Raw genomic sequence first — 27,121 nt, 5'->3', positions numbered from 1 at the left:
TGAAATGTCTCATTTCAGCTAAATACGTTCTGAAATGGAGACAATTCTCATCTTTAACTCTACTGTCTTCACTACCCTTCATTTCTGATATCATGAAGGTAGGGATGTATACCAATGTCCATAAATTTTTGAAATTCTAGGAGGCCAAATAGAATCTGTTAATTTTAGTTTGATAATCCACAATATTCCTGATATCAAAGCATCATCTCCTATATTTTTTCCATACTGTGATTTCTAGTTTGTCATTAAACCAGGCTACTGAATCCGAACTCAAGAAACAAACAAACCAAAAGCATTTTATCAAACGAAAACTGTCTTTTCCAATGCCAGGCATGTTGGCTCAGTACTGTAATCCCAGTACTTTGAGAGGCCGAGGTGGGAGGATCACTTGAGCTTGAGCTCAGGAGCTCAAGACCAGCCTAGGCAACATAGGGAGACCTTATCTCTACAAAAAATTACTCAGGCATGGTGGCACTCACCTGTAGTCCCTGCTACTCAAGACACTGAGGTGGGAATATTGCTTAGGCCTGGGAAGTCAAGGGTGCAGTGAGCCATGATTGCACCACTGCACTCCAGCCTGGGCCACAGAGTAAGATCTTGTCTAAAAAAAAATTTTAAAACCCAAAAAACTATCTGTTCCAAGTCAGATTTTAAAAATAACAACCTATGTGAATGCAAATAATGCTTTTTAACATACTACATATTTCATTCAACACCACTACATAATTGATGTTGAAACTTTTTTGCTGAGAAAATATTTCAGGACAATTTCAATTGTTATCAACATTAATTTAACTATAAGATGATATCTATCAATGTCATCATCCATGTTTATGGATTGGAAGGCAACATTTATTTATTTTTATTTTTATTTTTTGAGACAGGTCTTGCTCTGTCACCTGGGCTGGAGTGCAGTGGTGTGATCAGTTCAATGCAGCCTCAATCTCTGGGCTCAAGTGATCCTCTCACCTCAGCCTCCTAAGTAGGTAGGAGTATAGGCACAAGCCACCATGGCTGGCAAATTTATTTTCGTTTTTTGTAGAGACAGGGTCTCCCTATGTTGCCCAAGCTGGTATCAAACTCCTGGGCTCAAGCAGTTCTCCTGCCTTGGCCTCCCAAAATGCTGGGATTACAGGCATGAGTCGCTGTATCTGGCCAGAAAATAACAGTTAAAAATGTGAATTTGAGCCAGGCACAGTGGCTCATGCCTATAATCCCAGCACTTTGGGAGGCTGAGGCAGGTGGATCACCTAAGGTCAGGAGTTCAAAACTAGCCTGGCCAACATAGTGAAGCCCCATCTCTACTAAAAATACAAAAATTAGCAGGGCATGGTGGCACGCACCTGTAATCCCAGCTACTGGGGAGGCTGCGGCAGAAGAATCACGCAAACCCAGGAGGCGGAGGTTGAAGTGAGCCAAGATCGTGCCATTGCTCTCTAGCCTAGGCAACAAGAGCAAAATGCCATCTTAAAAAAAAAAAAGTGAATTCTCTGTGGTTATTAGAGGCCGGGAAGGGTAGTGGGAGGGGAAGATGATGAGAGGTTACATAACAAATACAAATTCACAGCTGGATGAGAGGAATAAGTTCTAGTGTTCTATAGCACTATAGGGTGCATATGGGTAACAATAATTTAATGTATTTTTTCCAAAAAACTAGAAGAGAGACTTTTGAATGTTCACAACATAAAGAAATGATAAATGTTCAAGGTGATGGATATGCTAATTACCCAGATTTGATCATTGCACATTGTACACATGTACTGAAATATCATTGTATCCAATAAATATGTACTATGTCAACTAGAAATAAAAGGGAAAATCAATTAATTCTTTAAAAATATGTGAGTTATCTCCAATTGACCTATAGATTTGATTGCAATTCCAATTAAAATCCCAGCAGACTTTTTGATGGAACTTGACAACTTAATTATAAAATGTATATGGAAGTGCAGAAGGCCAAAATTAGCCAAGATGATCTTGCAGAAGAATAAGTTAGGGGACTTGCCATTCCAGATATTAAAATTTTAAAAGTCATAATAATTAAGATATAAATAAGTATTGGTGCAGGGATATAAAAAAAAAATCAATGAATTTGAAGAGAGAACCCAGACTTAAATCACTCATATATAAATGGAGGCACTAAAGAATAAAGGAGAAAGATAAAAGAAACTTTCAGTAAATGGTGCTGGGATGATTGGGTATCCATAGTCACAAAAATGAAATTGGACCCTTACTTTATACCATACCTAGGAATAATTCCCAGGTGAATTAAAAATCTGGCAAAATTGTAAAAATCTTAGAAAATAATATGGGAGAAAATATTTGTTACCTTGAGGTAGGAAAGTTTTCCTAAATAAGACACAAAATACACCTGCCATAAAATAAAAGATCAGTAAACTGGAGTACATTAAAATTGAGAATATTTATTCATCAAAACTCTTTTTTTTTTTTTTTGAGACGGAGTCTTGCTCTGTCGCCCGAGCTAGAGTGCTGTGGCCGGATCTCAGCTCACTGCAAGCTCCGCCTCCCGGGTTTACGCCATTCTCCTGCCTCAGCCTCCTGAGTAGCTGGGACTACAGGCACCAGCCACCTCGCCCGGCTAGCTTTTTGTATTTTTTAATAGAGACGGCGTTTCACCATGTTAGCCAGGATGGTCTTGAACTCCTGACCTCGTGATCCGCCCGTCTCGGCCTCCCAAAGTGCTGGGATTACAGGCTTGAGCCACCGCGCCCGGCCATCAAAACTCTTAATGTAACACCTACCATCAATTGGAAAAAGATATATAATTGCCCGGTTGCGGGGCTCACGTCTGTAATCCCAGCACTTTGGGAGGCTGAGGCGGGCGGATCACAAGGTTCAAAACCAGCCTGGCGAATATGGTGAAACCCCGTCTCTACTAAAAATACAAAAATTAGCAGGCATGGTGGCGCACATCTCCTGCAGTCCCAGCTACTGGGGAGGTGGAGGCAGAAGAATTGCTTGAACCCGGGAGGCGGAGTTTGCAGTGAGCTGAAATCATGCCACTGCATTCCAGCCTGGGCGACAGAGGGAGATTCCGTCTCAAACAAAACAAAACAAACAAACAAACAAAAAAACAAAAAATTTGTGAGTCAATGACAGACTAACACAAGGTAGGAAAATGGGAAAAATATTAAAACAGGTACCTTATAAAAGAGGAAACTCAAATCATCATAAACATATGAAAAGATGCTTAACCTTCTGAGTAAGAAGGAAAATGCCAAGTAGAACCACATTGAAATATTTTTGCATACCCAACACATAAATACAAGTAAGCCTGACAATTTCAAATATGGAAAATGCTGTGGAATGATGGGAATTTTATACACTGCTAGTAAGCTTGTAAATTTGTACAAGTACTCTGAAAAACAGTTTGGCATTACCTAGAAAGATTGAACATGTATATATCCTATGACTTTGCAATTCTGCCCCCAGTTATATACCCTAGAGGAATTTTTGCACTAGGAAACATGTACTTGAATGTTCATAGCAGCATTGTTATAATAAAAAACTGGAAGCAATCCAAATGTCCAACAAAAATACAATATATAGTCTCATGTACTCATTAAAGGGCATACTATTACACAGCAGTGAAAATAAAGAACTAACCAGGCACAGTGGCTGATGGCTGTAATCCCAGCACTTTGAGAGGTGGAGGCGGGTAGATCACTTGAGCTCAGGAGTTCAAGATCAACCTGGGCAACATACCAAAATCCCCTGTCTACAAAAAATACAAAAATTATCCAGGTGTGGTGGCACATGCCTGTAGTCCCAGCTACTTGGGAGGCTGAGATGGGAGGATCAATTGAGCCCAGGCGGTGGAGGCTGCAGTGAGCTGAGATCATGCCACTACACTCCAGCCTGGGTGAGTGAGATCCTGTCAAAAAAAAAAAAAAAAGAAAAAAGAACTAACATCTATGCACATCAATATAGACGACAGGAACAAAATGTTGAGAGAAGCAAGTCACAGAAGAAAACATACACTATGGGCTGGGTGCGGTGGCTCATGCCTGTAATCCCAGCACTTTGGGAGGCCGAGGTGGGCAGATCACGAGGTCAGGAGATCGAGACCATCCTGGCTAACACGGTGAAACCCTGTCTCTATTTAAAATACAGAAAATTAGCCGGGTGTGGTGGTGGGCGCCTGTAGTCCCAGCTACTCAGGAGGCTGAGGCAGGAGAATGTTGTGAACCCAGCAGGCGGAGCTTGCAGTGAGCCGAGATTGCGCCACTGCACTCCAGCCTGGGTGACAGAGAGCGAGACTCCGTCTCAAAAAAAAAAAGAAAACTACACTATGATTCTGTTTATATTAAGTGGCCCAGGCTGGAGTGCACTAAAACTAAATATTAATAAAACTAAACACTATTTTGTTTAGGGATGCACACAGGTGCTGAAGCTAAAAACAATCAAGGGAATAATGATCCTAAAAATCAGAACATTGATTATCTTAGTGGTGTAGGGAGAGGTGAGCAACTGGGGAGGCCTACACAGGGAATTTCTGCAACATGGACTATATTCTAAATACGTCTTAACCTGGAAGAGGTTAAACAGAATGCTTGCTTTATTTTTATTCTTTAAAATGTACATTTTTGTCTTATACGTTGTTATGTGAGTATGGTGACTTAAAAAAAAAATCTATTCAATTAGAAATAAAACAAATATTGGCCAGGCACGGTGGCTCATGTCTGTAATCCCAACAATTTGGGAGGTCAAGCAGGCAGAATGCTTGAGCTCAGGAGTTCGAGACCAGCCTGGACAACATGATGAGACCCCATCTGTTAGCCAGGTGTGGGGGTGCTACTGTGGAAGCTGAGGTGGAAGGATCACTTGAGTCTGGCAGGGGGAGGGGCGGGGGGAGATGCGTGGTCCAGGCTGCAGTGAGCTGAGATTGCGCCACCGCACTCCAGCCTGGGCAACAGAGTGAGACCTTGTCTCAAAACAAACAAACAAACAAACAAACAAAAACAACACAGAAATAAATTATACTAGAGGTTTTATAGTTGGGAACAAGAGTCTTAGCTCTTAGCTCTAAACCAAACCAAACCAAATAAGATTATTGTAAGTTAAGCAGTAAATACAGTTTGTCAACTGTCATGCTCACACACCAGTCACACCCATTTTAGGACATCTCACAATTAAATGTTTCACTAACCGTGATGCCCTCACTAACACAGAAGTAAACAATAAATATGGGCTTTCTAAGCAAGAGAGATTTTACCTCTTCACATAAGTGTGAAGAAATAATAGAGAAGTATCTGTTTTTTATAATGGAGAGTTGAGTTTGGTAAACTCAAATTGTATTTGGTAAACTAATTGATGAATCTCTTAAGGTTTTTTGAGTAGTTCACTATGTCATAAACTTAGCTTTCCCATCCACACAGACTGAAATATTTTACAGGACAGTATCTGAATTGGAAAATATCTTCAGGTCTAGGTGATTCGCTTCATGGCTTTTCTTTAATTAAAATGGCTTCCATTCTTTCTTCTTTTTTATTTTTTAAAGATGTGGTCTTACTCTTTTGCCCAGGCTGGAGTGCAGTGATACTCTCATAGCTTACTATAACCTTGAGCTCCTGTGCTTAAGGGATCCTCCTGCCTCAGCCTCCCGAGTAGGTGGGACTACAAGTACTTGCCACAATGCATGGCTAATTTGTTTATTTTTTGTAGAGATGGGGTCTTGCTGTCTTGCCCAGGCTGATCTTGAACACCTGGCTCCAAATAATCCTCCCATCTTGGCCTCCCAAAGCACTGGGATTATAGGAATAAACCACCACACCCAGCCCAGTTTCCATTCTTACAGGGGAACTCATATATCTGATTTCATATTTCCCTTTCTCAAACAGGGGCCTTATTTTGTTGTTTCAGTAGCAGGTACTTGCCATATTAGCTTAACCTGTAGATTCACTGAATTATGCCTTGTATGTATAGTATTTGATCTTCATAATATTTACCTTGACCCATCGAGAAATTATTAAATAGTAATGCACTCAATTTAATAAGCTAAGTAAGTTTTGTCATCTGACCTTAGAAAGTTCCATCTAAGATGATTAACATTTTTAAAAGGAAAAAAATGTTAATCCTTATCTTCCTTATCTACAGTTCCTGTTTGCCCAGTAATGTCAGATAATCATGATTTTGAAACAAAGTGATGGAAATCAGTAGTTTAAGTTCCAACTGAGTGGACCTAATAGCCAAGCACACAAGTTCAGCCTGGGGCTTGGGTAGTCAAGGAAGCTTCACAGATCAAAAGTAACTGGATAAGCGCTTAAAGGAAGATACAATCAGACTCACTTTTATGAATGTAAATAGGACAAAGACAACTTCAGGAAGCCCAGTATTTGATAGAACCCAAGGCAGGCCTGTAGGTGGGTTCCAGAAAGGAAGAAGATCCGGGTGCCGTACTGGAGAAACATCCAGACTTGGTCTCTTATCTTCTCTCTGTAGGTCTGTCTTATTCTTGTTCTTTATCAGGCAACTTTGCCTGTGTGTCTGGATCCCATGGATCAGATAACCACACCATCACTCCTGTGGTGACCCAGGTCTGGTCACCTGGAGAGAGGCTGATCCCTACTCTTATTTCTATCTTTCTTGTTTTTTTTTTTTTTTTTTTTTTTTTTTTTTTGAGTTGGAGTTTTGCTCTTGTCACCCAGGCTGGAGTGCAATGGTGCAATCACGGCTCATCACAACCTTCGCCTCCTAGGTTCAAGCAATTCTCTTGCCTCGGCCTCCCAAGTAACTGGGACTACAGGTGCATGCCACCACGCTCAGCTAATTTTTGGTATTTTTAGTAGAGACGGGGTTTCTCCATGTTGGTCAGGCTGGTCTCGAACTCCTGATCTGCCCACCTCGGCCTCCCAAAGTGCTGGGATTACAGGTATGATTTTTTTTTTCTTTTTGAGACAGAGTTTTCCTCTGTCATCCAGGCTGAAGTGCAATGGCACGATCTTGGCTCACTGCAACCTCTGCCTCCTGGGTTCAAGTGATTCTCCTGCCTCAGCCTCCTGAGTAGCTGGGGCTACAGGTGTGCACCACCATGCTTGGCTAATTTTTGCATTTTTAGTAGAAACAAGTTTCACCATGTTATCCAGGCTGGTGTCAAACTCCTGACCTCAGGTGATCCACCTGCCTCAGCCTCCCAAAGTGTTGGGATTACAGGAGTGAGCCACCATGCCCGGCCTCTTATTTATTATTTCTAAGTTCCCAGGAAATTTAGATTGTGATTAGCACAGCTTGGGTTTGGTGACAACCCCTGATCCAACCAACTGTCATTAGGGTGAGAATCCAGGAAGCCACCCCTGTGGGATGGACAGACCACCTAATGATCACCCACTACAGAAGTGTAGGACAGAAAAGCCCAGGGGAGCAGGAAACCAAGGAGAAAAGCCCAGGCAAAAGCCTGAAGACAGATATGTGTATGGTGTATCCTAGTAACATTGAGTAGGGCAATTTGCAGCTTGATACATATGAGTTTATGCAAAAGTACTAAGAGATTAAATTGGAGAAATAGTTTGAGGTCACATTAGAGAAATTCCTGAATGTCAAACTAAAAGGTTTAAATTTTCTATGAAGTTCATTTTTTTTTCTTTTTTTTTTGAGACGGAGTCTCGCTCTGCTGCCCAGGCTGGAGTGCAGTGGCCGGATCTCAGCTCACTGCAAGCTCCACTCCCAGGTTTACACCATTCTCCTGCCTCAGCCTCTCGAGTAGCTAGGACTACAGGCGCCCGCCACCTCGCCCGGCTAATTTTTTGTATTTTTTAGTAGAGACGGGGTTTCACCGTGTTAGCCAGGATGGTCTTGATCTCCTGACCTCGTGATCCGCCCGTCTCGGCCTCCCAAAGTGCTGGGATTACAGGCTTGAGCCACCGCGCCTGGCCCATTTTTTTTTTTTTTTTTAAGAGACAGGGTCTCATTATGTTTCTCAGGCTGGTCTCAAAATCCTGGCCTCAAGTGATGCTCCCACTAAGGCCTCCCAAAGTGTTGAAATTACGGGCATGAGCCAGCATGCCCCGCTGACATTTCCTTATAGCTGTACAGGTTCAAATAAGTAGTAGTCGTCGTCGTTGTCTTCTTCTTCTTCCTCCTCCTTCTCTTCCTCCTCCTCCTCCTCCTTCTTCTTCCTTTTTCGTGGCAGGGTCTCACTCTGTTGCCCTGGCTGGAGTACAGTGGCATGATCACAGCTTATTGCAGCCTCAGCCTCCCTGGGCTTAAGCGACCCTCCCAGCTCAACCTCTCAAGTAGCTGGGGCTACAGGTGCATACCACGTGCCTGGCTAATTTTTAAATCTTTTGTAGAGACAGGGGTCTTCCTATGTTGCCAAGTCTGGTCTCAAATTCCTGGGCTTAAGCAAACCTTCCGTCTTGGCCTCCAGAAGTGCTGGGATTACAGGCGTGAGCCACTGCACCTGGCCCCTTGTAACAAGTCTTAATTGAAAACATATTCACAAAATCTTTGAAGGTTAGGAAATATATTTAAATGCTTATGCTCACTACACAGTTGTTTATAATAAAATGTTAGAAACAACCTGAATGTCCACCGATAGAAGAATGGTTAAAGCATTTATGCTATAGCCATCCTGCAGAATTTAATACAGTCATTAAAAGGAATGATGTAAAGCTATAATCACTAAGATAAAAAGATCTGTTAATTACAGAAAAAAATTGCATAGGATGATATGCATAGTTTGATTCCATTTATGTTAAAATATTTCAAAAACACATAGCTGTGGTGGTTTAAATTGTAAATGTAAAAGAACATTCATGAAACTGTTAAAGTGGTTTCCTCTGGGGAAGGAAGTGGAATTGATGAGCGGGTGGGGGTGGAGGTAAAGAGTGACATTTACATTTTATGACATTTGTTAAATGCTTAAAAAGAAAAAAGTACAAATGTATCATTAAAAATTAAATTACATTGGGAAACTTACTGGAAATGAAAAATAATTAAATTAGGAAGAAAGTTAATTCCATTTTCAATAAGAGAGGGAAAAGGACATGTACCTAGTTTCAAAATTAGAATAATAATACCTGCCATTTCTGAAGTGGCTGGCAGTTTACAATTGATAACTAACACCTGCTACGATCCAGACACATGTTTAGCCTTTTATATATGCTAACTCATTTAATTCTCACAAAGACCCTATCAGATAAATACTGTCATTCTCCCCTCTTACTGAAGAGGAAACTGAGGTACAGAAAGGATAAGTTACTGGCCCATGGTCACATTGCCAGTAAGTGGCAGAGCTGGGATTCTGGCTCTTACATCTCAGCTCTTGATCCCCTTTGCTAAATTACACTTATGCAAAAGCATTTTTATATTGAGTCATGTGCCCCCAAACCTACTGTCCCCCATGTCACATGAGAGAAAACTAGGACCCCTATCTTAGTACACTGCAATGGATTATTTTCATGCTCATGTACCCACTAGACTTGCGACGCCATCGTGCAAGTAATCTCCAGTTTGTTGCTGCTATATCCTAGTTTTATACTTTGGCACACAGGAAGTGGGCAATTTTGAATGCTGTGGTGGTTTAAATTGTCCACAAATTTTTTGGCATTCTCTTTCAGAGGTAGAATCTAATTGCCTTCTCCTTGGGTATGGGCTGGATTTAGTGACTCGCTTCTAATGGATAGAATAAAGCAAAAGTGACATTGTGTGACTTCAGAGACTAGGACATACAAGGCACTGTGGCTTCCTGCTCTCTCTTGCGCTTGCGCTCTCTCTCGCATGCACATTCTCTCTCTCTCTCTCTCTCTCTCTGTCTCTCCCTCCCGCCCTTTCTCCATTGTCCTCCTGCCCTCAGAGCGCTTGCTCTGAGGGCAACCAGTTGCCACGTCATGGGGAGAGGCCTACGTGGTGAGAAACTGAGGCCTCCAGCCAACAGCCAGCAAGAAACTAAGGCCTCCTGCTAACAGCCACGTGGATGAGCTTGGAAGTTGATCCTCCGGCCTCAGTCATGCCTTCTGATGACTGCAGCCCAGCTTTCCTCTGGACTGTATCGTCCAGTTAAGCTCCTACCAATTTTGTAACCTTTAGAAACTGTAAAATAATAACTGTTCATTGTTCGAAGTCACTAAACATTGGGGCAATTTGTTACACTGCAATAGATAACCAATACAAATATTCTTTATTTAAAAAAAAAAATAGATGGCCAGGCATGGTGGCTCACACCTGTAATCCGAACATTCTGGGAGGCCAAAGCAGAGGAATTGCTTGAGGTTAGCAGTTTGAGACCAGCTGGGCAATAAAGTGAGACCCTGTCTCTTAAAAAAAATTAGTAAATAAACTAGCCAGCCATGGTGGCATGCCTGTAGTCCTAGCTACTTGGGAGGTTGAGGTGGGAGGAAGCTATTTTCCTACTTCAAGGCCATCCAGCCACTTTGAGGCCGTAGTAAGCTACAATTGCACCACTGCACTCAAGCCTGGGGAACAGAGACAGACTCTGTCTCTAAAATAATAGTAATAATATATATGTTTATATCCACAACTTGAATATTTATGAAAAATATTAATGTGCTTTTATCTTTTTCATTTTCATGTATATGATCTTTTCTTTAGTAGACCAAAAGCATTCATTTGCCTGGGGGCAGTGTGTGGAGGGTGGGATTAGAACTGTCAAAGCAAAAATTTTAAAAGGGAGAGTTAAAAATCAGCTTCTGGCTGGACACAGTGGCTTACGCCTATAATCTCAGCACTTTGGCTGGCCAAGGCAGGAGGACTGATTGAGCTCAGGAGTTTGAGACCAACCTGAGCCACATTGTGAGACCTCATTTCTGCAAAAAAATCAAAAAATAAGCTGGGTGTGGTGGTGCATGCCAGTAGTCCCAGCTACCTGGGAGGCTGAGGCAGGAGGATCACTTGAGCCTGGGAGATTGAAGCTGTAGCAGCCTGGGTGGCAGAGCAACACCCTGTCTCAAAAAACAACCAACCACCAACAAAAACCAAAAAAACCAGCTTCTGATATCCAAAATAGGATTTTTCATTGAAATAGTTACTTAGAAAGCTAGAAGAAAGGTAAGAAAATATATTTTCCAGATTCCTTTTACTACCACTGACATATCGAAGGTTACACCTGGTAAACTAGATCATAGTTTCTTTTATAGTATAAGGAGACACATTTTTTCACTGTGATGACTAGACCATTGAGCTTACTGTCCCAGGGTGGAGCAAGGATAAGACGTTGAGGAAGTGGAATGTCTGAACCTCTTCCTGTTCTAGTGGATGGCAGGGAGAAGAAGGGAAGTGGAGTTAGGAAAACTAGGTAATAAAAAGTTCTCTTGATTCCAGGAATAAATCCCAGGGAAGGAAGGTAGACTGATTGAGGAGAAGGCTAAGGCCTGAGGGGTTTCTCTTCTATTTCCCATTTGGGATTCCAGAAGGAAATCACTAGTTAAGGTGAGTCAACAGTACAATTGGGTAGGCCCAGAAAGAGAGCAAAATAGAGTAGTCAGGAAAAGAGGGCCCAGTGTGGGCACCTGTTAGCTCCTGTGTGGTGTGAAAGGCACTCAGATGTTCCTGCATCTCTGGTGGAGAACATAGAACCCAGCTCAGCTGAGAGATAACGGCTCTGTCATGGGGAGGTTGAAGTGACCCCACAGCAGAAGTGGAGAGGAAGTTGTTGAACAGAAGCTGTGGCCGAGACTCAAACAGGCCTATAGTGCTGGTGAGAACCATGGTGGTCTGAGTCGTCTGAGGTCTGAGGTCTAAGATCCTGACCAAGTAGAGAAAAAGGACCATCCTAGGAAATACCCCAGCTGCTGAGTAAAGATACCAGAAGACGATAAAGAGCTCACCTGTGAGGCCTCAGTGGCCACCAGTCCAGGAGCCAGCCTAGGGCAGCTCACCTCAGTCACCTGACTACAGAAACTGACAACTAAGAATGTTAGATTGAAGATCAAGTATCAAATATTAAAATAATTATTAGAAATAAAATTAGAAGCATCAAAGTACTCATAAGACAGTAAGGAATCAGCAGCACAAAATCTAAGGTATACTGAATACTGAAGTCACTTTTGCCTGAGGACATTTGCCAATACAGCCAATTTGAGCCTCTAACTCCTAAGGAGGAAAGTACAAAAGAAAATTCACCAAATTAGCTAGGCATGATGGGCTGCACCTGTGGTCCCAGCTACTGGAGAGGCCGAGGCAGGAATATCATTTCGGCTCAGGAGTTCAAGGCTGCACGTGTTTGTGCCACACCACTGCACTCCAGCCTGAGTGACAGGAGTAAGACCCTGTCTCAAAAAAAAAATTAAAAATAAAAAAAAATAAAAGTCTGGGGGCAGTGGCTCACACCTGTAATCCCAGCACTTTGGGAAGCCGAGGTAGGCAGATCACGAGGTCAGGAGATCAAGACCATCCTGGTTAACACAGTGAAAACCCCGTCTCTACTAAAAATACAACAAAATTTAGCTGGGTGTGGTGGCGGGCACCTGTAGTCCTAGCTACTCCAGAGACTGAAGCAGGAGAATGGAGTGAAGCTGGGAGGTAGAGCTTGCAGTGAGCTGAGATCGTGCCACTGCACTCCAGCCTGGGCGACACAGCGAGACTCCGTCTCAAAAAAAAAAAAAAAAAAAAGGCTGGTGTGGTGGCTCACGCCTGTAATCCCAGCACTTTGGGAGGCTGAGGTGGACAGATCACTTGAAGTCAGGAGTTTGACACCAGCCTGCCCAACACGGTGAAACTCCATCTCTACTAAAAATACAAAAAATTAGCTGGGTGTGCTGGTGTGCACCTGTAATCACAGTTACTCGGAAGGCTGAGGCAGGAGAATCACTCCAATTGGGAGGCGGAGGTTGCAGTGAGCCGAGATCATGCCACTGCACTCCAACCTGGGCAACAGAGTGAGACTGTCTCAAAAAAAAAAAAAAAAACTGAAAGAAACAAGAAAATCCATCAATAGAACTGGAATTCAAAGGCTACATTTTCTCCAAATTTCTACTCTAAAGGGACTGCTGCTGACCAGTACAATGAGATAAAAATTTCATCTTTGAAAATTTGTAATCACTTGCTGGCATTATTGAAGTTATAACCACAGGGTGGTCCAAAGCAATTCAAGCCACAAATTTCATTTAATTTGGCGCCATATTGGTGAAGTCCCTAGGAGTCAAAGGAACAAATACAAATCCATTTTAAGAAGTTACCCTCATCCTGGGTCTCAATGTATTTAATTTAACAAATGATTTTTCAAAGTTAATAAGCAGTACTGGTAAAAAACAACTAAGCATACATAATAAGCACCACAGATGAGAGCTGGAAGAAAGGAAAGAGTAGAAACAGAGTCAACAAGACTTCAGACAGCCACTGCACTCCAGCCTGGGTGCCAGAGTGAGACTCTGTCTCAAAAAAAAAGACTTCAGACACTGGAATTATCAGATACAGATTATAAAATTATGCCTACTATTGTTAAAGAAATAAAAGATGAGCTTGAAAATATCTTCAAGATACTGGAACCTATAAAAAGTGACCAACAAAATTTTAAGAACAATAAAATTAAACTTCTAGAAATAAAATTTACCATTACTGAGATTGAAAGCAAAACCAAAACCAGCAGCTTAACAGCATATTAGATACAACTGAAAAGAGAATTAGAGAACAAGAAGGTTGGGTCATAAAATTTTATAGAATGAAGCACAGAAATTTAAAGAAATACAATATATGAAACAGAAATTAAAATTCATAGAAGATAGAGTGAGAAAGTCTAACATATATTTAATTAGAGCACTAGAAGAAGAGAGATTATATGGCAGAAACAGTATTTGCAGAATACTGGCCTAAACTTTTCCAGAACCTATGAATGAAATTAATTCACACACTCAAAAGACCAAACAAATCCCAGGAAGGAAGGGGGCAGGAGCAGAAGGAGACGAAGAAAAAGAAGAAAAGAGGGAGGGAAAGGGAAAAAAGAAGGAAAAGGAAAGAAGGAAGAAAGAAAAGAAAGAAAGAGAGAATGGGAGGGAGGGAAAGGAAAGGAAAGAAAGGAGAAAAAGAAAGAAAAATTCATACTCAGATTCAAGTGAACACCAAAGGAAAAAATTTGAGGACAGGACAAGTGTGGAGATCATTATCAAAGGAATGGCAGAGAGACCACTGACTTCTCAGTAGCTGCAATGGAAGCCAAATGACAATACATTAACATACTCCATGGGTTAAAAGAAAATAATTGATAATCTATTATTCTATTCTTAGTGAAAAAAATCTTTCAAGAATGAGGGCATAGTATAAATATATACATTTCCAAAACCAAATAGAAACACAGAGACTTTGCTATTAAAAGGAATTCAGAAGGGTGTCATTCTGGAAGAAAGAATGTGATCCTAGATGGATGCTCTGAGGTACAAGAAAGAATGAAGAGTAAAGAGAGTGGTAAGTACATGAATAAATGTAAACAATGCAAAATTGTGCATAACACAACCTTAACAATGTAATATGAGATGAAAAAGTACGATAAATACACAAAAATAAAAGCATGCAAATTAAGAAGAGAGTAAATGAAGTTACTGTTTCGTTTTTGTGGTATTGAGCACAAGAATAACATTAGTGACTAACTTTTTACTTAATAGGTGATATATACATATAAACATGTTAGGCTAAACTCTAAAAAAAAAAAAAAGACAAAATGTAGCCTATAAACTATTAGAGTTTAAAAAAAGGAATAAAAATAATACAAAAAAAAAGAAGAGAAAAAAGTATATAAAAGTAAAGCAAAGAGAAAGCAAAATGTAAAGTGATAGATTTAAAATATTAGTTACTAATATCAGTTAACTAAAATAAGTAAAATATAAATGGATTAAATACTTCAGTTAAAAGACAAAGCTTCTCAGAATGGATAAAAATGGATAAATATTCAAATAGGTTGAAATATAAAAATGGAAATAGATCTACCCTGCAAATATAACTCCAAAAGAGCTGGCATTCTTATGTTGAGTACACAAAATAGACTTTAAGTCAAAAATCATTATTGAAAACAATTTGGCAATTCCTCAAAAAGCTAAAAATAGCATTACCATCTGGCCCAGCAATTCCACTCCTAAGTATTATACACATATCACAAAGAATTGAAAGCAGGGATTCAAACAGGTACTTGTATACCAATGTTCATTGTAGCATTATTTACAATAGTCAAAAGGTGGAAATAACCCATGTTTCAAACACATGTATGAATAAAATGTGGTATATACATACAATGGAATATTATTCAGACATAAATGGGAGTGAAGTTCTAATATATGCCCCAACATAGATAAACCTTGAAGACATATGCTAAGTGAAATAAGCTAGATGCAAAAGGACAAATATTGTATAACTACACTGACATGAAATAGCTCAAATAGGAAAATTTGTAGAAATGTAAAGTAGTAGTGCAGCCACAAATTATATGAGAGAAAAATCAGAAGATCCATACAGAGAAATGTACAAATCTACAATTATATGGGAAATTAAAAAATACATCTCTCAATAATTGATAGAACAAGAAGAAAAATCATTAAATAGGCTGGGAGTGATGGCTCATGCCTGTAATCCCAGCACTTTGGGAGGCCTCCAAGGCAGGTGAATCACCTGAGCTCAGGAGTTCAAGACCAGCCTGGCCAACATGGCGGAACTCCATCGCTACTAAAAATATAAAAATTAGCTGGGTGTAGTGGCACAGCCTGTAGTCCCAGCTACTCGGGAGGCTGAGGCACAAGCACAAGGAGGCACAAGCCCCTGGCTTGAACCCAGGGGGCAGAGGTTACAGTGAGCTGAAATTGCGCCACTGCACTCCAACCTGGGCGACAGAGCGAGACTCTGTCTCAAAAAAAATAAAAATAAAAATAAATCATTAGAGGATTCAAACAATAATGATTAATAAAATTGATCTAATAGAGATTATATATATTTCATTCAACAACTGCAGAAAAAAATTCTGAAGTCCACACAGAATATTTCAAAAATGGACTCATACATAGTCATTAAAGCAAGCCTCAACAGATTTTACAGGATTAATACAGAAGATGTTTTCTGACCTAATGTGATCTAACTACAAATCAATAATAAAAAGGTAAACAGAGCATCTCCATGTTTGGAAAATTAAAGCCATGCTTCTAAATAACTCATGGGTCAAAGAAGAAATCATAGTGGAAAAAATTTTTAATTGTGAACTGTGCCTTTTTGTTTTTTGACAGAGTCTTGCTCTTGTCGCCTAGGCTGGATTGCAGTGGTGGGATCTCACTGCAACCTCCACCTCCCAGGTTCAAGAGAGTCTCCTGCCTCAGCCTCCTGAGTAGCTGGGATTACAGATGCCCGCCACCACGCTCGACTAATTTTTGTACTTTTAGTAGAGACAGGGTTTTGCTATGTTGGCCAGTCTGGTCTCGAACTCCTGACCTTGGGTGATCCGCCTGCCTCGGCCTCCCAAAGTGCTGGCATTACAGGTGTGAGCCACCACGCCCGGCCATGAACTGTGCCTTTTTAAAATGTGTGAGTTATTTAAAAATTAATTCATATCAAAAACTTGTAGAGTAAGAGCTAAAAATTGTTTACAGAGTTGATTTATAGCCTTACATTTTATATTAGAAAAGAAAAAAGGCTAAAAGTAAATGAACCAAGCATCCACCTCAGGATATTAGAAATAAACTGCAAGATAAACAGAAATAAAGTAGTAGGAAAGAGATAACAAATAAGAACAAAAATGTATAAAATAGAAAAACTATGTAATAGGAACAATAAAGCCAATAGTTGATTGATTCTTTGAGAAGACTAAAATCTTTGGTGAGACTAATGAGAGACATACATACACACACACACAGGGAGTGAGAGAGAACACACACACAACCACACACACGCTATCAGGAGTGAAAAAGGGGATATTACTCCAGATGTTGTACACACTGGAAGATAATAAGAGGATATAATGAATGACTTAATGTTAGTCCATTTGACAAAGTACACTATATGGACTAATTTCCTCGAGGAAAAATCAACAAACCTTATAAACATATGTAAAAAACACGAGCGTGATTCTGCTAAGAGAGCATTTGAAAAACATAATACAGGCCGGGCACGGTGGCTCACGCCTGTAAACCCAGCACTATGGGAGGCTGAGGCGGGCGGATCACAAGGTCAAGAGATGGAGATTGAGATCATCCTGGCTAACACGGTGAAACCTCGTCTCTACTAAAAATACAAAAAAATTAGCCAGGCGTGGTGACGGGTGCCTGTAGTCCCAGCTACTAGGGAAGCTGAGGCAGGAGAATGGCATGAACCCGGGGGGCGGAGCTTGCAGTGAGCAGAGATTGCACCACTGCACTCCAGCCTGGGCGACAGAGAGAGACTCTGTCTCAAAAATAAAATAAAATAATATAATAATAATAATAATAATAACAATAAAACCTGAACAATCCCATGATCATTAAATAAATTGAATCGTTTACAGAAAATCCACGAAGAAAATTCCAGGACTAGAAGCCTTTCATGTGGGTTCCACCAATCTTTTAACGAACAAAGTATTTTAATATCACATAAACACATACAAGAAGGAACAATTCTCAAACTCATAAGACACTAAAATTCATGTGAAGACTATGGCAAAATAAAATTACAATCTAATTTGACGTATGGATATATGTTGAAAAAAATCTGAAACAATATATTAGCAAACTGAATCCAGCAATACAAAAAGATAATAGAGAAAAGCAAGTTAAGTGTATTCTAGGAATACAAAATTGGTTTAATATTTGAAAATGAATCAATGTAATTTGTCATATTAATAGAATAAAGGAGAGAACCCATATGACCCCCCAAACATATTTAGGAAAAGTGAATGGTAAAAAAAGTCAATATGTATTCTTAATTTTAAAAATCACTAAACTTGAAATAAAAGGAAATTTTTAAGTCAAATAGGGTACCTACAGAAAATTTACAGCAAACATCATGCAAAATAGTGAAGTTGCTATGTCAGAAGATGCGAGGCCAGGCACATGGCTCACACCTGTAATCCTAACACTTTGGGAGGCCAAGGCGAGTGGATCACTTGAGGCCAGGAGTGCAAGACCAGTCTGGCCAATGTGATGAAACCCCATCTCTACTAAAAATTCAAAAATTAGCATGGTGCCTGTAATCCCATCTACTCAGGAGGCTAAGGCAGGAGAATCGCTTGAACCTGGGAAGCAGAGGTTGCAGTGAGCCGAGATCGTACCACCGCACTCTAGCCTAGGTGACAGGGCGAGAGTCTGTCAAAAAAAAAAAAAAAAAGAAGAAGAAAAACAAGGCCGGGCATGGTGGCTCACGCCTATAATCCCAGAACTTTGGGAGGCTGAGGCGGGTGGATCATCTGAGGTCAACAGTTCAAGACCAGCCTGGCCAACATGGTGAAACCCCATCGCTACTAAAAATACAGAATTAGCTAGGCGTGGTGGTGCATGCCTGTAATCCCAGCTACATGGGAGGCTGAAGCAGGAGAATTGCTTGAACCCAGGAGGCGGAGGTTGCAGTGAGCTGAGATCGTGCCATTGCACTCCAGCCTGGGCAAAAAGAGCAAAACTCCATCTCAAAAAAAAAAAAAAGAAGGTGCATATAACTTTAGTTTTGCTAGACAATGCCACGTTCTTTCAAAGTGCTTGTGCTAATTTATACTCTCAGCAACAGCTCTTGAGAACTCTCATCACCACTCCACATTATCACCAAAAGACTGTGAACCACCGTCCTAGAGAAACTCTTGCAATGTGTACTACAGACAAGTACAAGAATTTTCTTAGCCTCATTGTTCTGAGTAGCTTGAACCTGGAAATGATTCACTGTGCTTTTGGGGAGGCAGCAATATTTTATATCTGGATCACAGTACTGGTTATATAGCTGTTCATTTTATAATTATTCAAACTGCACATATATGCTTTATGCATTTTTCTATATGTATTGCATATGTTTCATTTGAACTTCTACAAAGTCATTATATTCTTCAAAGAAACTTCACACATATTTCAATAAATCTTATCTGATTTTACAATTACCGCTTGTGGTTCCTATAAGAAACTTGTCCATATTAGTTAGGGTTCCACTAGAAAAGAAATTTATTTGTACAAATTTGATAATTTGAGAAGAATTTAATTTAAAAGGATCATCTACAAAGGTGTGGGCAAGGTTTAAGGAACTCAAAAGTGGTAACAAAATACTCTAGAACTAGTAACTTGGGGTGCCTTTCCCACCCACTGGGGCAAGGAAAGAAAGCCTTTATTAGAACCAGGAGATAGAGCTATGCGGAGAGAGCTGCTCATGACATAGCTTGAGCTGTGACCTCTAGTGGAAAGACAGAGCCAGTTCACAGAACAGTGACCTCATACAAAGGGGATAAATACCCTGATCTTGCTCTTCTCCCTTCCGTCTCCCAATCTTCTGTCTGTGCTCCTTGTTGCTGAACCCAACTTGAAGCCAGAACACAAGAGAATCTGTGGATGTAATGCATTTAGGTTAACCACCCAGGGAACCCAGCAGAATGGAGCTGGGCAAAGAGTAGATTCGGAGTGATGAGAAGTTGCTCACATGTCCACCTGAATCTAAAATGGTAGCCACTTCCAGTGTTTTTCTTTTAAAATACAAAGTTTGGGGAGAAGAAGAAATGACCAAGGGATTGACATTACAGCTGGTATAACCCCTGCTTCTGCAGCTGGTGATAAGGCGTACACTGGTATTCAAGGCTACCTTCTTCCACCTCCCACTTCTGCTCTTTCCTTCCATCAGCACTTCAGCAGGATGTGTTTTACCTCTTTCCTTGTCCCAGGCTACTTGTCCCATAGTAAAGATGTTTTTGCCTATTTTCCAAAGTAGATTTGGAGAGATGCAAACTTTGTTGCATGTAGGATATGAGACATTGATAATCTTGTCTTTATTGGGTGGCTGCACTTTTCCATTGAGCAGACCACTGGGCCAAGGAATGCTAAGAAGTTGGTCATTGAATCCCTGAGTTTTAAACATAGCTCTCCCTGTCTATCCCCACTAGATAGCAGCAATCTAATTACTGCTATTAAGGATATATCACCCCTTTTCTATATATTGGTTCTATGAGGAACCCTTAATGGCTCGGGGTAAGTCTTAGCTTCCATTTCATTGGAACCATGTCTATTATACTTCCCATTTTTTTAGAAGAGGACACTAAAACCAAGATAATCTTAGGCAATATTTGCCTAAGAGTGCACAGTTAGCACAACAATGGAACTAGAAGCTCAGCCTCCTGACTTTCAGACTCATTTGCTTCACACACACTGGAGGAGTAGAGCTGTATCTTATCACTATAACAGGTGGAATGGGAAACAGCAATAACACAATGTTAGACTGTGATAAAGGTGACTCAAGGGAGGGAGAAATACACAGTAGCAGATGTCCTGTAAATATTAAGGCACTGTAGAGAATAAGACATTTGTCATCCTGCCATCTTATTGTGCCAAGCTACAGGAGTAATGTTTTTGCCCTGTGTTTTTCCAAAGCAGGGCCTTTTCCAAAACAATTCAGGGTGATGACTACTTGAGTGCATTATAATGTGTTTGCTAATGAATTTTCTTGATATTGGAAAATAACATTTTTCTTGTGTAATGTCCTCTCTCCTTTCTCTTAAAGGAGCCCACATTGCCATTTATTTTATTTTTTATTTTTCTTGGTCACAGAGAAGTCCATGCTAGTGAAGCAATTAAGGGCTCTTTCTAACCCATAAATCACCAACAAAATGGATATTCCAGTGCACCCATAGGGATTTGAGGGCTCATGTGAGGGAAGTCTGTAAATGACTCTGCATTTTAGGATTTCCATAGCCTTTCTGAGGCCCATTAAACTGATCAGTAGGTAGTAAGTGATGAGGCATAAAGCTGGGAGGTGGGGTGATGTAAAGAAAAAATTAACAAATGAGACTGAGTCAGCCAAAGTGAAAATTTCGTTTGTAAGGGTTGGTGCCTCTTCAGACTTCTAAGCAACTTGAAGAAGGTAATCACCATTTTATCATTTTTATTATCTTATTTATTTTTAGACTTTAACATAGTCAATACTGGGTTGCAGTACCTTGCTAAGAGGGAGGAGAACCAACTTCATACATTAGTGTCATGCTAAAATATTCATTGGGGAAATTAATATAGCATTTTATTTAGGGCTTTCAATGTGTATATCAAAGGAGAAGCTAATCAGGGGAAATTCAGTCTATTCTTAAGTTGGTGGGGAATGATATTTTTTGATAGGGAGTTTTTCACACCTGTTAGATCATATAAATTCAGTGGATGCTTTTTTTCCTCATGAAAAGTGAGGAAGCAGTAAACATTTAAAACACAGTATTTTTTTTTTCCTGTCATCCTTACACAGGGGCCATGCTAATCTTCTCTGTATCATTCCAAGTATTAATTATTTTTAAGTGAAGTATTTAATATGCTGATCTTAAGGTTCAGTTCAATGACTTTTAAAAAAAATTTTAGAGGCAGAGTCTCATTCTGTCACCCAGGCTGAAGTACAGTGGGGTAATCATGGCTCACTGCAACCTCAACCTCAAGCCCCTGGGCTTAAGTGATTCTCCCATCTCAGCCTCCCGAGTATCTGGAGACACAGGCATACATAGCCATACTGGGCTATTTTTTTTTTTTTTTTTTTTTTTAAGACCAGCTATGTTGCCCAGGCTGGTCTTGAATTCCTGGCCTCAAGCAATCCTCCCACCTCGGCCTCCTGAAGCACTGGGATTACAAGCCTGAGCCACCATGCTTGGCCAGTGGATTTCGATAATTGTACACATTCATGTTACTACCATCTAAAGTTTCAGAAAGTTGTCTCATCCTCTTGTCCCTTTCTAGTCAAATCCCTTTCCTTCTGACTAAGGGAACCTCTTTTTTTTTTTTTTTTTTTTTTTTTTTTGAGACAGAGTCTCACCCTGTTGCCCAGGCTGGAGTGCAGTGGCGCCATCTCAGCTCACTGCAAGCTCCGCCTCCCGGGTTCACGCCATTCTCCTGCCTCAGTCTCCCTGGGACTACAGGCGCCCGCCACCACGCCCGGCTAATTTTTTGTATTTTTAGTAGAGATGGGGTTTTACCGTGTTAGCCAGGATGGTCTCGATCTCCTAACCTCGTGATCCACCCGTCTCAGCCTCCCAAAGTGCTGGGATTACAGGCAAGAGTCACCACGCCTGGTGGAGGGAACCACTTTCTGATCCTATCACCATAGATTAGTTTGCCTGTTCTGGGACCGCATATAAATGTACATACCACATTTATTATTTTGCGTCTGGTGTCTTTCACTCACCATGGTTCTAGATTCATCCTTTTTTTTTTTTTTTTTTTTTTTTGCATGTATCAGTGGCTCGTTCCTTTTATTGCTGAGGAGTATTCCTTTGTATGAATATATCACAATGTGTTTATCCAATCTCCTATTGCTGGACATTTGAGTTGTTTTCCATTTTCGGCTGTTATGAATACAAGTATTATGAGCATTCTTGTACAAAACGTTTTGTGGACATGTATTTTCATTTTTGGGGGGTATATACCTGGGAGTAGAATAGCTGGTAACTGTATGTTTAATTGTTTGAGGACCTGTCAGACTGTTTTCCAAAGTGGCTGTACCACCTACATTCCTACCAGCAAGGTACAAGGGTTCTAATTTCTCCATATCCTTCCAACACTTGTTGTTTATATTTTTTATTACAGCCATCCTAGGGGGTGTAAAGTTATATCTCATTGTGGTTTTGATTTGCATTTTCCTAATGATTAATGATGTTGAACATCTTTTCAAGAGTTTATTGGCTACTTGTACATCTTCTTTGGGGAAATGTCTATTCATATCATTTGTTCATTTTAAATTGGGTAATTTGTCTTTTTATTGTTGAGTCCTAATTGGTTCTTAACTTGAGTGAAATTGAACTGAGAAAGTCTGTTGTAACAGGTTAGCCTCTTGCAGTTGAAAGTAACCAGAAATCCAACCTACATTATTAATTTAAGCATTCATGGAATTTGTTGTATCACAGACCTGAAAGTTCTTGGAGGTAGTTCTGGCTTCAAGAATGTCCTGGTCCAGAGCAAAAAAAAAAAAAAAAAGGTTGGGGGTGGTGGTTCACACCTGTAATCCCAGCACTTTGGGAGGCTAAGGTGGGCAGATCACATGAGGTCAGGAGTTTGAGACCAGCCTGGACAACATGGTGAAACCCTGTCTCTATTAAAAATACAAAAATTAGCTGGGCGTGGTGGCAGGCACCTGTAATCTCAGCTACTCAGGAGGCTGAGGCACGAGAATCGTTTGAACCCAGGAGGCGGAGGTTGCAGTGAGCCAAGATCATGCCATTGCACTCCAGCCTGGGCAACAAGAGCAAAACTCTGTCTCAAAAAAAAAAAGTGACACCAGGACCAGATTTCTTCCTCCTCCCTTCTTAGCTCTGTTTTCACTGTGTGAGCCCCATTCTTGGACAGGCCTCACCAATTAGAACAGCAAGATGGCTACAGCATCTCCAGCCACACATTCTTCCAGGTTCAGGCCAACTGGAGAAGAGTGCTTGCTCACAGAAGCACTGGCAAAAAGACTTACAGGACCTGACTGATTACAGACCAATCCGAACTGCAGTGGCCAAGAGGAATAGGTACACTGATTTAGGGGGATTCACAGACCCCATTCCTAAAGTAAGGGTTACAGTCCACCCGAAACACATGGATTCCAAGTGGGGGAGAAGCGAGTTCTCCAGAGAGAAATTAGAATACATTTACCAAAAGAGGAGGAAAAGGGATGTCGGGGATATCAAAAACTAGCAAATGTCCACTACAGTGCTTCCCAACCACGGCCTCATTAAAAATCAACATGATTTTTATCTAAGCAACTAAGCAAAGAGGTGAGGCCACAGAGTAAAATACTATTATTGACACAGGAATATGAATAAAGGCAAGAGAATAGTTAGCCAGCAGTAAAATCATTAAAAAGTCACTAAATTTAGCATCTGAAGACCTGGCTCGAATCCTAGGCTTGCTACTTGCTAGCACTATGACCTTGGAAAAAATCACTTAACCTTCCAATTACATTTCTTTCTTTCTTTCTTTCTCTTTTCTTTCCTTTTTTGAGACACAGTCTTACTCTGTCACCCAGGCTAGAGTGCACTGGCATGATCATAGCTCACTGTAGCCTCAACCTCCTAGGCTCAAGAAATCCTTCCAGCTCAGCCTCCTGAGTAGCTGTGACTACAGGTGCATACCACCATGCCTGCTTAATGTTTATATTTTTTGTAGAGATGGGGTTTTGCCATGTTGCCCAGGCTAGTCTTGTACTCCTGGACTCAAGTGATCCTCCTGCTTCGACCTCCCATAATGCTGGGATTATAGGGATGAGCCATCACACCCAGCCAAACCACATTTTTCTAAGCCATAAAGTAGCGATTCCCTCAAAGTATAATTCCAGCATCATAGGTTGGTTTTAGAAATATAAACTTGTAAAAGTGCCTGGCACAGAGAGGATATTCACTCTGAAATCCTGGGTCATAACTTTGTCTACCTGCTTTCCATGTGATCCACCCCAAGGCTGCTTCCTATCCAGCCAGTGTTTGCTTTCCGGATGGGACTGCAGAGATTTCCACAGAAAATCTTTTGAACCATTACCTTACGGAGCCCCAAACTGTAATTTCAGCTATGTGATTAGAGCATTGTTCTACCAACACTGAGAATGGTTTCTGGCTGGAATGTCAGTGGAACATGGTGAGCCAGACACAGGCAGTCCTTTGAACACAGCCTGGGGTGTAAGACAGAGATGATCATCACAGTTGGAGATCTAGAAAATGTCCCTGGAGACCTCAGAATCCCATGGTTTGGCTTCCAAGAGTGGAAATGAGTGCCAACTTCCCCTCTCAAACACACTGCCCCTCTGGATTCTAGTGTGTTAACTAATCCCTTCCTCCTCCAGAACAGGAAAGAAGGAAGGAAGGGTTTAGAACTGTTCCATTGGTAGCCTCAGAATTTCTACATAAGGAAAGCTTAGGGGCAGCCATCTGGCTGCTATGAGTTTCTAGAGGAGTTGCTTTTGAAATTGTTTGCATTTTAAATAAGAAGGTTTGGCCAGGCGCAGTGATTTACACCTGTAATCCCAGCACTTTGGGAGGCAGAGGTGGGCGGATCACCTGAGGCCAGGAGTTCAAGACCAACCTGGCCAACATGGTGAGACCCCATCTCTACTAAAAAATACAAAAATTAGCCAGGCGTGGCGGAGTACACCTCCGGAGCCAGAGAGGTAGGAGAATTGTTTGAACCTGGGAGGTGGAGGCTGCAATGGGCTGAGATCGCGCCACTGTACTCTATCCTGGGCAACAGAGTAAGGCTGTCTCAAAAAAAAAATTTTTTTTTTTTTTTTTAAATAAGCAGGTTTCATTCAGGTTGTATACTACTTGAGATGGCCTGGGTAGGGCTGGCTATCTGGAAACTTTTTTTTTTTTTTAGACAGAGTCTCACTCTGTCGCCTAGGCTGGAGTGCGGTGGTGCGATCTCGACTCACTGCAACCTCTGCCTCCTGGGTTCAAGCTATTCTCCTGGCTCAGTCTCTTGAGTAAATGGGACTACAGGCACACACCACCACACCCGGCTATTTTTTTTTTCTTTTAGTAGAGATGGGGTTTCACCATGTTGGCCAGGCTGGTCTTGAACTCCTGACCTCAAATGATTCACCCACCTCAGCCTCCCAAAGTGCTGGGATTACAGGTGTGAGTCACCGCACCCAGCCAATTATCTGGAAACTTTGATCATCCTTGACATCACTGCCAACTGACCTCCTCCAATTCCCTTGGTCTATCTCTGACTGATGCCGGCAGAAGCAGCAGAGTAAAATCTCCTTACATGTATTTTTGCTCTGCTTCCTGTCAATCTGGGTCCTCTAGGAAGCAGACAGACACCAGGATGGGTTTATAAGTGAAAGCACTGGGGTGTAATAACTGTGAAAGGCAAAAGGAGAAGGGAGCTGGAGAGGGCAGGGAAAGCCTTAAAACCATGTTGCAGGTCTGAGACTCGTAAAAGGAGAAGGGTAAGGAAGAATGATTGTGTGGGTGAATAAAGTCTCAGACTGTGGTGCAGCTCTGGAAATGTCCTGGCCAGCCTAATAGGGAGTCTGGCACAAGGATTGCCCTCAAAAAAGTCCCACGTTGTATGGCAGTGGTCATGCCCTTGTACCCCTGCCATGCTCAGTCATTGGTAGAGGACTGCCTGGGAGAAAGTGCTGCACCCTGGATGCTGGGGCAGATTCAGACTGGCAGTTGTCAGCAAGCATTCTGCATTCCTTGCAGCAGGTTCTTTCTGGAAGGGAGGTCTGCATGGCACACTGCCACAGCTGGCACAGCCCCAACAGCCGTCCAGCCTTTTTTGCTCTTATTCTGCTCTTACCTATAATCAAGCTCACAGAAGGGAAGTAGAGTGCTGTTGTGTTCCACAGAACTGCCTGAGCTCTTTTTATGATTCCTTTGGGTGAAACCTCAGTAAGTCAATCTATGCCTTAGGTTTCTCGTCTGAAATATTTCCTTTGCCTGGAATGCTTTTCCCTCAGCTACCCTAGTAACTCAATGCCTCATCTCCTTGAGGTCTCTGCTCATGTGCTGTCTCATCAGTGAGTCCTTCCCTGACTAATTAAAATAGCAGTCCCCTCACAATTCTTATTCTCCTTCCCAGTGTTATTTTTCTCCATGGCACTTACACTATCTAATTTAAAAAGTTTATTTCTATATTCATCATCTGTCTCCTTTGATTAGAATATAATGGATGTCAAGTCAGGAGATTTTGTCTGCTGTTCTATCTGTAGCACCCAGAATAGTGACTAGCATATAGCAAATGCCATTAACTATGTGGCCAATGGAAGGAAGGAAGGAGGGAGGGAGGGACTGGTATAACCACACGAATCATGTAAAAGTTGATAGATACCACTAATCCTTTCTCATTCGGATGCAAACCTCATATGTAAGAAGATCATCTAACCCCTTGAAGAGAGCAATGAAGTCACTGAAACTTATAAAACTGTGTCACTAAGAATTGGAACTTTAAGTTAAAGACAGAAAACTTATTTACTAATTGCATTCTTTTTATCAGATACCATGTTACATGTTTTTACATAAATTATCTGCTTTAATCCTCCTAATAGCACTGAGATAAGGGTTATCATCCCTATTTTG

At 41.1% G+C, this 27,121-nt stretch overlaps 1 protein-coding gene and 1 non-coding gene across 2 annotated transcripts in view; both read right to left on the bottom strand.

Annotated features, from left to right (window-relative positions):
• Positions 1 to 27,121, bottom strand: part of JAK1 (Janus kinase 1) — a 237,098-nt gene that overhangs the window by 171,791 nt on the left and 38,186 nt on the right. The window lies entirely within an intron of this gene.
• LOC119626298 (U6 spliceosomal RNA) lies at positions 21,281 to 21,389 on the bottom strand. The gene has a single exon (XR_005242489.2). It is a non-coding gene; the product is annotated as a U6 spliceosomal RNA (small nuclear RNA).

The sequence above is a fragment of the Chlorocebus sabaeus genome, chromosome 20 (assembly GCF_047675955.1).
Source record: "Chlorocebus sabaeus isolate Y175 chromosome 20, mChlSab1.0.hap1, whole genome shotgun sequence".
Classification (NCBI taxonomy): Eukaryota; Metazoa; Chordata; class Mammalia; order Primates; family Cercopithecidae; genus Chlorocebus; species Chlorocebus sabaeus.
Note: the sequence above shows the minus strand (reverse complement) of the source record. Positions and strands in the feature narration are given on the sequence as shown.